This window comes from Elaeis guineensis, chromosome 1, assembly GCF_000442705.2.
Source record: "Elaeis guineensis isolate ETL-2024a chromosome 1, EG11, whole genome shotgun sequence".
NCBI classification, from domain to species: Eukaryota; Viridiplantae; Streptophyta; class Magnoliopsida; order Arecales; family Arecaceae; genus Elaeis; species Elaeis guineensis.
In genome coordinates, this window is record NC_025993.2 from 98,628,156 (window position 1) to 98,643,225 (window position 15,070).

At 35.4% G+C, this 15,070-nt stretch overlaps 1 pseudogene; it reads left to right on the top strand.

Moving 5' to 3' along the window:
* The first annotated feature begins 2,232 nt into the window (after positions 1-2,232).
* On the top strand, positions 2,233-3,430 carry LOC105061104 (probable inorganic phosphate transporter 1-4; annotated as a pseudogene).
* The last annotated feature ends 11,640 nt before the right edge of the window (positions 3,431-15,070 follow it).

Consider the following 15,070-nt stretch of genomic DNA (forward strand, 5'->3'; position numbering starts at 1 on the left):
AATATAATTTAAAAAATAAGACTTTAGCTTGATTGTTGTCAAAGCTTCTATAGCTTTAACCGTTATTTGCTCCCAGTCATATTAGTAAAAGGAAAGGGTGGAAGAAATATGTAAAAACTGCCCAAAGAAGCATTAGAAATGTTTTATATGATGTTTCTAGTTTCTACCTACAGGCTGCGTCCTGGTCCAGCGGTAGCGTGGGGGCCGGGGGGATTGGTTTCGGTCATAAAGACTGTACTCGAAGAGGAAGTACTTGCGTGTTCCATCGCACTGAAGTCTTAAAAGAAGGGTAGGTGTACATGTCCCAGCCTAACCTAGGGAAAACACCACAATTCCCGAGTGCAGGACCAAAAGTTAAATTAAGGTCACAAGCCTATAACTCGTAGGCACAGCATTGATTTAGTAGTTTTCATGGCTCCCAAACCAGGGGCATATTTGAAAATTGAGAAGGATGGGATTCCAAGCAGGAATCCAATATATCATCAGAAGATTTGATCATCGTAATTTTCATTTCAATTTTGATTATAATTTCAATTCTAATTATTTTCATTCGATAATTTTTGAACTTCATATGATGTGAACCTACAAAATAAATTTTTTGTGTGATCATCATAATATTTAATTAAAAATATGTTGCTAAATTGAGTTGGTCATTTTTATTATCGGCCCTGGTCTAAAGACAAGATAGCCCAATTGAGCACAAAACCATTTACGAGCAAAACAGCATCCTAGTACGCTATTTATCATGGCAGCTTAAAATGTAACTTTTTCTTTTACCAAAAAAAATAATAATAAAATGTAACTTTTGGATGGTACTACTTTTGTTGGTACAGATGGACCTTTAATATGTCATGGTCTCATGTCTCACCATCTAAATTGGCGTCTCCTCCAGCGTGATGACTCACTGGAATGGAACGGACAAAGACTGCTTTATGAGGGCACCGTGGTCCATGGATGGCAGACTAAATCACCATCCATAACTTAAAATGCAAGTATCTTAAAGATGACTTTGGCTATAATATAATATTTGATTATTAGGATGACATATAAAAAAGTGGATGAATTTTGTACCCAATTTTTTTTAAAAGATAGAATAATTATTGATTATATTATATTAATTGAGGAAAAATAAAAGAATTTATTAAAAAAATAAATTATATTTTTGGCAATATGAACTAAATTAGATTTTTTTTAAAAATTTATAAATTATAAAAAATTAAATTTTAGTTCTTGTACTTTCTAAACCATTTTAACATGATTATTTCTTTAGATTCCAACTATTTTCTTTCATCAAAAATTCCAACTGATGATAACTGATGCTTACATGGCGAAAAATATCTAATGAAGATGCGGTGGTAGAGATGATATAGTATATGAACGATGGCATAGCATAATGGTTGAAAGTTTTTATCTGACTGACGTGCTATTCGCTGTAAAAATTTTTTGAAAGTGTCCAATCATTGAGTGATGTATCAGCACTTATAGATATCATGGCTTAGATGAATGACATACGGATGATGACGTGGCATAGATAATGTAGTATGTACAGTGAAAATTTTCGAAAGTATCTAATTATCGAGTGACACATCAGCACCCTATGCCTTATTATCATCCATATACCATATCACCATCCATACCATATCATCATCCATATACCATAAATTATATTTTTTATCCTTTATGTTTCACGAATATTTATATATAGTTTTTATATTTTAAAAAATCTCTAATTAAATTTTTTATTTTTTAAGTATGATTTAGTATAACCTTTCTAGTATGGTGGTAGAGAAGATGATGATTTTGATGCGGGATAGATCATTGGATGTATTTAAAAAGTAAAAATAGTAGTGATACTCAAAATAGGGAGGCTGAGTCCAAATCCGGAGATAGTCTCAATAATCATGGACTTTACAACTAAAAATCTCAGATATTTACTCTAGCTGGACTAAAATAGATCCCCTAATTAGGATCTCAGCCGTTGCTTTATAGTTTAAATTAAAACTCCTGATTTTCAAATATATTTAGGATAAATTACAAAAATCTTCTTGAGGTTTGTATTTATTACAGTTACACCCACTATTTTTCAAAATCTATACTTACACCCCTGAAATTTGATGTCATTAATCAAACCATTTCAGATATCTGAAATGAGTAAATTGCCCTCCACTATAACTCAGTAAATGAAATTTACTGGAACCCTTTTCACTGTCTTCTTCCCCCTTTCTCCACTTCACGACGATCGTTATCACTAACATGGGCTTCTTCACTGATGCCTACGACCTCTTCTACATCTCCTTGGTGACCAAGCTCCTCAGCTGGATCTACTACTTTGAACCCGCATTCGGTACTCCCGGTTTGCTGCCACCAAATGTGTCAGCTACCATCAACAGTGTGGCCTTCTGCGGCACGCTCTCTGGCCAGCTCTTCTTCAGGTGGCTCGACGATAAGATGGGTCGGAAGAAGGTCTACAACCTCACTCTCATGCTCATGGTGGTCTGCTCCCTCACCTCCAGCCTCTCCTTCGGCTGCACCACCAAGGGCGTCATTGCCACCCTCTGCTTCTTCTGCTTCTGGCTTGGCTTCGACATCAATAGTGACTGCTCGCTCTCTGCCACCATTATATCTGATTACACTAATAATCGCACCCGTGGCACGTTCATCACCACCATCTTTGCTATGCAGGGTTTCAGCAACCTCTCCGATGGAATTGTCACCCTCATTGTCTCTGCCGCCTTCAAGGACAGCTTCAAGGTGCCGCCTTATGACGTCAATCAAGTTGCCTCCATCGTCCCCCAGGCTGATGATGTTTGGCAGATAATTATGTTCAACGCCACCCCGACGGCGCTCACCTACTACTGGCGGATGAAAATGTCGAAGACCACCCGGTACACTGCACTTATCACTAGGAATGCCAAGTATTAGGTTGCTGCTGACATGTCAAAGGTGCTCCAGGTCGACATCATTGAGGAGTAGCAAATAGTGGAGCAGCTCACCAAAAAATCGATCGACGAATTCCTTCAGCCGACTTCGGCATCTTCTCGAAGGAATTCGCTCGCCGCCATGGCCTACACCTCCTCGGCACCGCCACCACCTGGTTCCTCCTCGACATCGCCTTCTATAGCCAAAACTTCTTCTAGAAGGATATCTTCAGCACCGTCGATTGGATCCCCAAGGCCGCCACTATAAACACCCTCGAGGAAGTCTACAAGATTACCTGCATCTAAACCTTGATCGTCCTCTGTAGCGCCATCCCTGGCTACTAGTTCACTATCGCATTCATCGACAATTTGACATCATCGGTCAGTTCAAGATCCAGCTTATGGGCTTCTTCATAATGATCGCTTTAATGCTTGGCCTTGCCATCTCCTACCACTACTGGACTACCAAGGGCCACATCTTCCTGTGGAGCCCAAGCACATCATTCCCTTGATGGGTCGGCGTGAACCTCATCACCTCATCTCAGATTTACTCTCCATTTTATTTCCTTGATAGAAATCTAAATGATGGAGGTGGGAAAGACTAGAGAGGAGAAGGGGAGAAGGATTTTTATTTTACTCATCCTTTGATGAAGGGCATTTCGGTTATTTTGAAAAATTTTAATTATGTGACACTTCAATCCCATTTTGGGTTCACGAGCAGCCTAATGGTCGGGACTAAACTGTAAGATTAAAATAAACGTCAAGGGTTTTGGCGTAGGTTTTTCAAACCACCAAGCTTAAGTGCAATTTTGACCTAACATCAGCAAGATTCTTATAATTTATCCATATATTTAATTTAAACTAATATGGTTTCGATAGTTAAACCTAATACAAAGAGATAATATATAAATTAAAAATAAAAAATTATATTGATAATATATTATTATATTATCGATTCTACTCAATCTTCAATCATATTCTTAAACCATCTTTCTTTTCCTCCTATCTTATATCAGAACAGACATAAATATGTATAAGAAAAAAAATCTACATCAGCATAACTCGTATATAATATTCCGTCAATATATATAATAGATATAAATATATACAAGGCAAGTATAAAGAGTTTAATCTGAGCATAAGAAAAATGAAAAGCAAAAGAGGAAAAACAAAAGAAAAAGAAAATACTTTCTATTTTTGATTCATTTATTCTCTTGGCTTGTCTATGTTATTCTAGTCGGAGCAAATATTTGAGGTCTTTAATTGTATAGTCCATGATTATTGATCTATTTTTTTTCAAAAAAAAATTAGGTGGTGACAATGAGCTTAACAATGGTGAAACTGAGAACATCGAACCTGCATACTCTTCCATTGTCATCATTATGTTGATAATGACAGTCTTCAAATCTTCGAACCTGATCTGCTTTGAGACTATCTCCAAATCTAGATCTAGCATTTTTATTTTGAGTATCGCTACCATTTTTAATTTTTTAAATTCATTCAATAACTTGTCCTGCATCAGAATCACCTTCTTTACCACCAAAAGTTATATTAAATCATACTTGAAGATTTAAGGATCTAATTAGAAATTTTTTAAAGTATAAAGATCAGATAAGAATATTTGTGAAACTTAGGGAATGAAAAATATAATTTATAATATATTGGTAATGATGTAGCATGAGTGATACATGGTACATGAATGACGATATGGCATATAGGTGTTGACGTATTACTCAATGATTGAATACTTTTAAAAAAAAATTCACAATAAATGCCATATCATCTATGCCATGTCATCTATGGATGCTGATATACCATTCGGTGATTAGACACTTTTAGAAAAAAATTCACAGCATATGCCACTTCATTGCCCATTCCACATCATTTATGCCATATCATTTATGGGTGTTAATGTGTCACTCAATAATCGGATAATTTCAGGATAAGTTCTACGGTAGATATCACATTATCTATGCGATGTCACCTATGAGTGCTGTCATGTTATTTAGATATTAGATATTTTTGAAAAAAATATTACAATAGATATCACATTATCATCTATACTATATCAGTAAATAAAAATTTTCATTCATTATGCCACATCATTATTTATATGCCATGCCATTTATGCCGTGTCATCTTCATCAAATATTTTTCTATCATGTAAGTATCGGTTAACATCAACTCAAATTTTTGATAAGAGAAAGTAATTGAAATCCAAAAAAAAATTATATTAAAATAATTTAAAAATATAAGAATAAATATTAATTTTTTTATAATTTAGAGATCTTTTAGCAAAACATGGCATGGTTCACGCACCAAAAGCATAATTTATTCTTGTTAAAAGAAATTGTAAGAGGGATGGTAGGGATACGTCGACACATGTGTTTTGCAATTAGAGCAACCACGTCATCCTCCATGTGAGCCGACGGGTGGAGGGCGTCACGTGAGCAACCACGTCATCCTCCCACACCGCAGCTCGCACGCGCACCATAAAAAGGTGGGGTGGTGGAGGGACGGGTCATTTGGGGCGCAGCAAATGCGAAACTCGCCGCCCCCCTCGTTATGGGGCCCACCGCACCCACGTGGGATGTCACGAGAATGGGCGCGCATCGACCCTGCTTGCCTTCACGTTCTCCCCCCCTGATTCACCCGAAATGCACCTTCTCTTGTTTTCCACCTCGACTTCCCTAAAATGCCCCTCCGTAAGGGTGAAAGTGCATCAGTTGATATCCATCTATACTTTGATATTTAACTCTATCGTGATATGAATAAAAATTTATACATCTAATTAATATTTATATTTATATTTATATTTATAAAAAAATAAATAAAAATAAAAATATATAATAATCAAATTTATATTTGAGTATAATTTTATTTAATTATATATGACACTTAATAAAATAATAATTATATTAGCAAATTATTAACTTAATTTATTATCCATCTTGTAATATCTTTAATTTTGTGTTCATAAAATTTAATTATATAATTTATATCCATATTTTTATCTATGTTTTTATTGTCTGATTTGTGTGCGTATATGTTTAAAATAAATATGGATATCAATTTTTGTATCTAACTATCATTCATATTCATATTTGAATTCATCAAACAAAAATAAATATAGATATAAATATATCAATATACAATTCAATTTTGATCTTACCATCACATCAAATCAACAAATCTATATAATTTAATATATCATCATCATCATCATCACCACCACTACGATCAACAATAATAAAAATAACAATAATAAAAGCCACTATTGTTCTATTGAAACATATCATCATTGTCATTTACTACTAAAATAATTATAATGCTCAATTTTAAAGATATTTATTTTTCATCAAATCTTTAAAATTATTTTTTTATGCATGGAAAAATAATATTATTGCTTATGCAAATATATTTTAAAGTAATGTATAACAAATTAAAAATATTGGTTGCTGCAAGATAATGAATGATAAGAAACAATATTACATATGTTGTATCACTACTTATTGATAATGAATTATTTACTACTTTGCAAAGAGATTTAGATTTGAAAATATTTTTTGATATGAAAGAACTCTGGAACTAGAAGATAATAGCCATCAAAACAAGAAAATAATTTAATAATAGTTATTAAAAAATTATATATAATAATGAAAGTGTTTCAAATTAATTTATGGCACATCGTGACATCATAATAGCGGTTGTTTCAAATTTGATTATTATAACATGAGAATATTATTTCACAAAAAAATCTTGTATGAATTATTTTTTCAGGAGCATCTCTGTACATCCACATAAAATACAAAATATTTACTTTACATTTGTTAAATTATTCAAATAACAAATGCTATAATCACCATGATAGTAGTTAAAATAGGCAAATAAGTATCATCAAATTTTTGTTTTATTTCATACAAGTGCCTCGGGGCGTATAAAATAACCGTTGTCCATTTTTTCATCTTGTGGTGGATTCACGTGGAAGAATTACATAACAGCCTGAGGGGCAACCTTGGAAGAAAGAAGAAAACGGAACGTCCAACACCTTCCAGACGGCTCCGTAAGATGCTTAACGGCAGCAGACGTCTCGCCGTCACCTTCCCCCGCCCGCGCCGCGACAAAACCCCGCGCGGTCCGCGGGGACCACCTCGAGCACGTGAGTGGCATCCCTCCCCTCACGTGCCTCCTCCCGTCAATTGACAGCCTCCCCTCCTCCTCTAGGAAAGAGGAAAAAAAAAAAAAAAACTCTCCAGACACCGCCAAAACCGCTTCCTGCCATCCAAAACCGCCTTTTTGGCCCCCCGCCCGCGAAACCCGGTTTTCAACTGCGGGCCCCGCGGCGCCACCCGCTGTGAGTTGGCCACGTGATTCCGGTGGCGACGAGAGGCGGTAGGCGAGTCTTTTTCCCGCCCAATTTTTTAATCACAGCCACCTGCCTCCCGCCACGTGTCCCAACAGGAAGCCGTTAAAATTCCCCCGCGAGATTAGCGGGAACACGGCAATTGGGATTATTATCTATCTAAGCTACCCCACCGTTGGGGGTTAACCATTATTTACTGATCCCCAAACGGATACCTGCAAGACGAAAGGGAATGTCCTGGAATCCAAACAAATTAACAAATACCTCCACCCTTATCTTGCTTATTAACTCCATGAGTCTCCTACTGCTATATATATATATATATATATATAGATGGATACATATAGATTTGTTTAATAACTTGGGGAGTCTTCCTACCTGTATTCATGAATGTGGAATGCTTTTTGTATGTATTGGAATCTTCATCTCTGTCCTCTATTTAATTATTTATCCATTGCTTTGAGAAAGTTGCATGCCCCTCTTGTGTGCCTCCCTATTCTTCCTTTTTAGAGAGAGAGGGCACACATAAGAAATGTGAAGCAATAAAGAGAGGATTGCTTGATTAAATATATGTAGATGGATGTGTATTTTTTTTTTGTTTGAGGTTCTGTAGACATTAGGTTGCTAGGAGTCATGTGAATCTATTATTGGTGGTGGGTGTTTTCTTTTGGTAGGATATATTTATAGGTTGCGGAAGGCTTTAATGATGGGATTGTTCATGTTTGAACTCATGTTCATAAACAAATATTTAGACGTGCCGGCCGCAGATGGGGACGCAGAGGGGACCAAGACACGTTATGTTGTTTCCAAGAAGGATCAGATCATTATTATATGCAAGGAAAATGGTGGTGCCTCCTTGGACGGTGGTGGGATACAGTTTTCTAGGGATTAATTGGCTTAGGAATGTGCGACTGTGATTGGCAAGCAAGTTGGAATTGTAAACGGATGGATCGATCGGTAGTTTTCAGATTTGGATGGTGTCAGTAATTTACTGAAATGGTCAACAACACTATTTATTTATTTATAATATTTACGATATGGCGCCGCTCTATCGTTGAATCACATCAGTCTCTTTCTGCCGGAACCAGCGGGACAACTGATTACGGCACCATAGCATTACTCGTGGTAAAAACAAACGAAAGAAAGGTACGACGCAAATGAGAGGAAAAAAATACATTGGATGGTGAGAGTGGCGAGGGAGATGGAGGTGGTAAACAAATTAAATGTGGGTTGAAAATTTTAATTAATACAGGTTTTCCTTGGCAAGAAAAATGATGCAAGATTTCTACTCAATCTAAGAAAAATTAAATTGGACCCCATAGACGAGGGCTAAATGTGACTTGTCGACTACTGATATTGTCATTCAGACTTGTAGCAATTTTGTTCTTCCACGTGAAAATAAATCTATTTTCATACATCAAAGGTCGTATCTAATATCAGATTGATTAGAGATAGATTGTTTAAACATGTCTCGGAGGATGCCTGGCTTTCTGACCTCTTAGATTGATGATCCATTTTTGTTAGCACAGAAATCGAGACAAACGTGTAGGTTTGTGATATTTTCCACCTTAAGAAAGGAGATGGAATATTACTTTGGTTACCCATATGTTTGGGGATCAATTGGTTGAGAGAGTCCTTTCTCTGGTAATTCCCACCTATGATAGTAAGGTACAAAGGTTTGGATATTTTTTTTGCAATTTGAGAGTGATGACCAAAGACCTCTACGACTTGTATAAAGGTAAGCATGTTTGGAGATTGAATGGTTCTTAGATTTAGAGAATTGAAATTCATCTTAAAAATTAGCCTTTTTGTTTGGAAGACGACTTGGAACATTTTCCTACTAGAGAAGGGTGTTGAGTGATCAAGAGAGAATATCCCCTTGATACACCCTTGCTATGATATAGACATTCAGACTATCGGGCACATCTTGTTTCAGTATCAAAGGTTAGTGCAGTTATGGTGGCTCACCAATTTTCTCTTGGCAATCCTTCACAAGTGGCAATGCCAATATTCCAGTCCTTCCTCGAGTCTCTGTGAAGGAATATTGATGGTGAATCTTTTAGACCTTGGGGTATCAAGTGGGCTACTTACATTATTTATCAGCAAATATGGCTATCCAAAAATAACTATGTAAGAAAGGAGAATAGGCGCGCAGTCGATGAGGCTAATTCAGACTATTAAGATCATCCATCCATCTTCCATTAGAGAGATCTTGATAACTCGGGAGATCCAAGACTCTTGTTTTGCTCATGTAGTGATCTGATTAGTTTTCATTATCCGAGAGCCCCCACCCTCAAATTTTTTTAAGATCAACTTCGACAGTAGTATTACTTGAACTGATAGTAGAGTATTTGGAGCAGTACTTTGTGTTCTGAGGCCTAGATTTAGGCCTTGTGGCAGCTAGTGAAAGTTAGTTTTTTTACATCTCTAGCCCTAAAGTTGAATTGAGGGTTGTTTGAGCGAGTATCACCTATGCGAGGATGCAAATGAGCGCTAACAGCTTAGCCATTGAGGATAATTCAACCACAATGATGGGGTGGGTTTAGGAGAGGATGCGAGGATGGTTGATTCTTACCTCCTCTTATATGACATTCAGAGATTAATGCAGGAGTGTCTTTCTAAATGTTAGGCATATCTACCAAGAGATGAATAAGACTGCAAACTAAATTGTCTGTTATGTGGTAGAGTACTTAAGAAGTATTCTATGGACTAAGACACTGGCTATTCCAATTACTCTTTGCGACATTCTATTTTTTGATTTTGTTGGATGTATTCTTACAAGACGTGTATAACCCATCCCTTTTATCAAAAAAAGAAAAAAAGAGAAATGAAATGCAAGAATTTCAAATAAAAGAGGATATTTGTTTAAGAATCCTCTAAGACTTATATTTATATTTTTAATTTTTAAATTTGAAATTTTCTCTCTTCCCTTGCCTTAGTAACGCAAGAGGTTGTGTATGAATCAAATTGCTATGTATGAGTATCATTTTCAATCAATTTAGTAAAATAGTTTCATGATACTTTTATGTATACTGATGATGTGATTGTTGGACAATTATTTTCATGTAATTACTATTTCATAAACATATAAATACTCACAGATGTTTGGATGCTTTGTCAAGGATGGAGAAGGGGTGTGGTGAAGATTAGAGAAAAAATAACACAAAGTTAATTAATATATACTATAGCTTTTTATTTTGTGGTGAAAATAAATTCTAGTATAGCATTTTATCCTTTTTTCTGATGAATTATATATATGTACATGCATATATTGGCAGCTTACAAGTTTCAACTCTTACATGGTTCTCTTCATAACATCCAACATCATATATTTTGTATGATGCATAAAATAGTTTTACCGCATGTGCATGATTGCAACAATATATACAACAACGAGAGGCTCAGAAAATATTTTGTTTCTCAAATAGAGTATAGCTTCATATGTAAGCTAATAGCTGAATGGCTGATTGGCTTGTTTAGTGGGATCCTTCAAGCATATTAGCATCATTCAAATATATAGTTCCATCCGACATGACCTTAAAGTCCCATATCATATATGATTCAATATAACATACACGATAGCTTCAAATTAGCTGATGTGCTCCTTATATGAATTCATAATTTTATTTTGCTATGTAATGAAATCAATTTAGTCTGTGTGCAGGTTTTTTTGATGGCATACTATTGTTTATATACGAAGAAAGTAATGCAAGTCATATTCATATGGTTTTTTCTTCAGAATTTGTAATATATGTTTGTCTAGTGAATAAAGAATTACTTTGCAAGATCATCAAGTAGAAGGAAATAATAGTCTCCCAATATTTCCACTCTGTAAAGAGCATGCATTTAACATATAGATATTCTGCCAACAGAAGCCAACTTACATCCAATGCATGTTAGAATGTGTGAATGCTTAGCGTCAGTGTGTTATGACAGATATTAAAATCCTAGCTTTATCTATTATCAATATTCAAAAAAAAAAAAAAAAAACTTATATAAGTGATACTCCATGGCCATGTGAATATATATATATTCTCTTCTTGGCAGTATTCAATGGAAAGCATGGGACATATTTCTAGTCGATATATAGAGGAAGACGCCATGCCATTTTTCCCCGGACTCCAACTGTACGAGCCACCACCCATGCATCTGAAATACATGTATACTCTCGCTTTCTTCACATATATCAGAAATTTCACACATTTTATATACTAAATTCTTGATCTCGCCAGCTTGGAAAAGCTCATGGCCTCCCTCCTACTGGGCGTGGTGTCGGCCATACTAATGACAAAGTGTCCTATAGAGAAGGGGTAGTTGTGCTCATGCTCAGCCCCACAAAAGCCAATACATATACCATATGGATATCCTTGTTCAGCAAAAATCCTTTACCTGTTGAATTATCCTAACTATTAAAGATGCTCGATAATTATTTTTCGAATCAATTTGAAGCAAGCTCGCCCATATATACATAAATATGCAATCAGAGTACTTACTAAATTATGATGCTGTTAGGTTCTGCGTGTCCACATTAATTAGCCATGCTGTAAAGGATGCGACAATTCATGTATCTTTGGTAGAAAACAGAATATGATCACATTAAATCTTTTTACATGGGGTAAAAAGGGATCATTTTCTCATTGGCTTTCAAGAACAGCCTACATCGCTTTTATGGTGATTGTAGCTATGGCATCTCTCTCAGTGTACGCGTGCATGATGGCGCTTGGGAACGGTCTGATGTTGGCTAGCTTGCTCTAAGTACTGTACTTGCTGAAGAATTAAAGCTAACACAAATCAAAAATCTCAATCCGTTAAACCAAAAGGCCTCATGGGGAGGTTGGTCCAAAAGGAAGTCATGTGTCTCATCAAATGAGTGTACATGTATGGCCACGCATGACCGTTGCTCAGAGATTAAGACGTGCATGATATTGATAGATGTAGCCATTTGTCACCAACTAGCTTTACTCTAATTCCAGGTGTATGGTTCCAAGTCCATGACCAGCTGACCTCCTCTGCTTTGTTTCAGCCAAGTGGCTCATGCAACCAGTAGTGTTGAAATCTATGCGGTGGGCTGAACCTTTTTTTCTTTCCAGCTACTTCCATGACCCACTTTTTGCTATCTCCCACCAACTTTTTCTTAAAGAGAGGGTGCTTGTTCTCGCCATTAATGACACCAACGTTTTTCTTCGTGGTGTGCCACATGGAGTAGATTTTGATGGGTAAAAGTTGGTAAATAAGAAGCAAAGCTATTGGAGGGAAGAGCATGTCATTTAGGTGAGGTCTCGTACGTTGCTTCAAGTACTTGGAAAACCTTTTTCAGGGCCAATGTACATTTGACTGGAGCGCCTGGTCTCAGGTCAGGACAATTCTCGCACTGTTTGCACGTGCGACGTGCCCAGTGCACACGTGCCCTACCTGCCATTCTTGGGGCTAGGGACCCTGGCCCAGCCGTACGTAGTCGGCTTCGAGACAGAGATCACGTCTTGGGGTTTGTGCCATGCTCCGAACCTTGGGTCTGCGCAGGTGCACGCGCCCGTGTCAGTATCCATGGGCCATGGGGTTCTCGTGCTTGCGGTACGCGCCTTCTCTTGTGCCTTTTGGACCAATGAGAGGTGGAGAGAGAAAATATGTATCTTCCGGTTAATCCATAGAGAGAACCAAAGTTTAATCAACCAACGTTTCCATTTAGGTCTAGAAATACATAAATTCCTAGCTATCAGCGTCAGCTGATATATTTCGACAGACAAATCTGGATTTTCATATTTTATTCTTGGTGCTTTGATTGGATTTTTCTAAATTTCATTTGCTTGATGCTGAAAGTTAATCTCAATTTTACTATATCACTCAATTTTACTATATTAGATAATATTTCACTATCTTGATTTAGTTTCTATAATTTTTTTTTTTTTAATTTTTCTAAACCTTGCATATTGGTTGACATAAATTGATTCTTCATTTGTCACGATCTTGGATTTCTTTCGAGATGGTCAAAAATATCATGATCCAAAAATCTTATGATGTGCGTCTTTCTATATTACCTTGGCGGTGGAATTTTTATACCCAAAGTATGGGACATGCATATACACACACATCTATATATATAAAAAGTTTGTGCAAATGTGAATTTATGCTGCCTATTTTATTATTTTTCAGATAAAACTGTCTCCGGACATTTGTATGATAAATTTTAAATAGATTCAAAATTTATATTCTCTTTTATGAGGTATATATACTATATTTGAGCAGATAGCATGTTTTCTTAAAAATAATTTGAACAAAAGATCCAGCAATCCAGTACATATATATGCATGTCATAGACTTTGTTTATGTGACAAGCTGATTTTGTGTGATGTTCAAATATTTCATTCTCACTTCAATACGTATAAATCTTTCGTTGTGCGAATTAAGTGCTCGAATGACTCAATTAGATGATCAATTGCGAGAATTAAAGAAATTTTTACAATAATAGATGTGTGAATTGATGATCTATTTCTCCATAATTTAAGTTTTTAAGTCTAGTAGGCCATTCAAGGTTGTGAGTTCATGTCCTCTTGTTATTTATTAAATCAACCTTGTTGATATTTTATTATTCAAAAAAAACTTTGTTGATATTTCATTATCAAGAAAAAAGATTTTTATTCATATTTCATCTTGTTTGTTGTTTGGATTTATGGCATTCTAGCGTACGGGCTCAAATGTAATCAAATCCAACTACAAATATCATATTTAGCATAAAAGAACGCAAGCTACAACATCTCTTAGTCCATATAGACCATGACCTGATCCACTCTTATATAATTTCTGATAACATAAATTTTTTTTCAAAAAAATTAGTTAGAAATTATTATTTAAGTTTTTTAATCCAATATAAATATCAAGATCTCCATAATACATAATCCATACAAGACCAAACATATGCCCACATAAGTTCTCACTACATAATTATTATTAGACATGATAAGGTATAGCGAACCTAGTCTTGGAACTAATTTTTAATGTTTAAAAAGTTATTTGGACTTTTTTTTGGTGGTAAGCAAATCTGGTTTATCTAACTAATTTGCTTTTTTTCTAGCCAAGGGAAAAAAGTTTAGCTCGTTTTTATAGCTTTATGAAGCACCTCCTTATTTATATTTTGTCACTCCTATCCGAGAGTATATAATTGAGCATCATAAATGGACAGGAGGAAGTAAAATGGTAATAATCCAACCCTTTTTTTAGTATATAAATTTAGTGGCAATTGTGGAACTCAAACTTGTGCACCATAATTCTCAATCCAAGACTTTTACAATTGCACCAAGTAATGATCCTCATGAGTATATTGTTAAAAAAAAACTCCTTTAGAATAAATACTGCACTTGTTCAAAATTATGGGTTACAGTTGACATCTAAATTATTTTTATTACTAAAATAAAATCATATTAATTTTGCACTATTTTATAAATAACAATAATATTGAATAAAAAAAATCTTAATACAAATAATAAAGACTATCTTATTCTACTTAATCCTTTGTGAATTATTAAAATGATTGATATGGTTGGACAGAATTAACATCATAGATCACCCCTTTTCTGGGTAGGTAATTTGGGGAGCACATGCTTATATTTGTATTATGTCTCAAATTATGAGATAGCTAACACAAATGTACCATCTGTACTATACACTGTGAATCTATTTTAAGCAAGCTATATAGGTTGTTTTAGTAAAAATCACTCTGACAACTTTTAGATGCTGGCATTGACAGTATATGATCCTCCTTATCATTGAAAAAAGTTAATTGGCGACTTCTCTA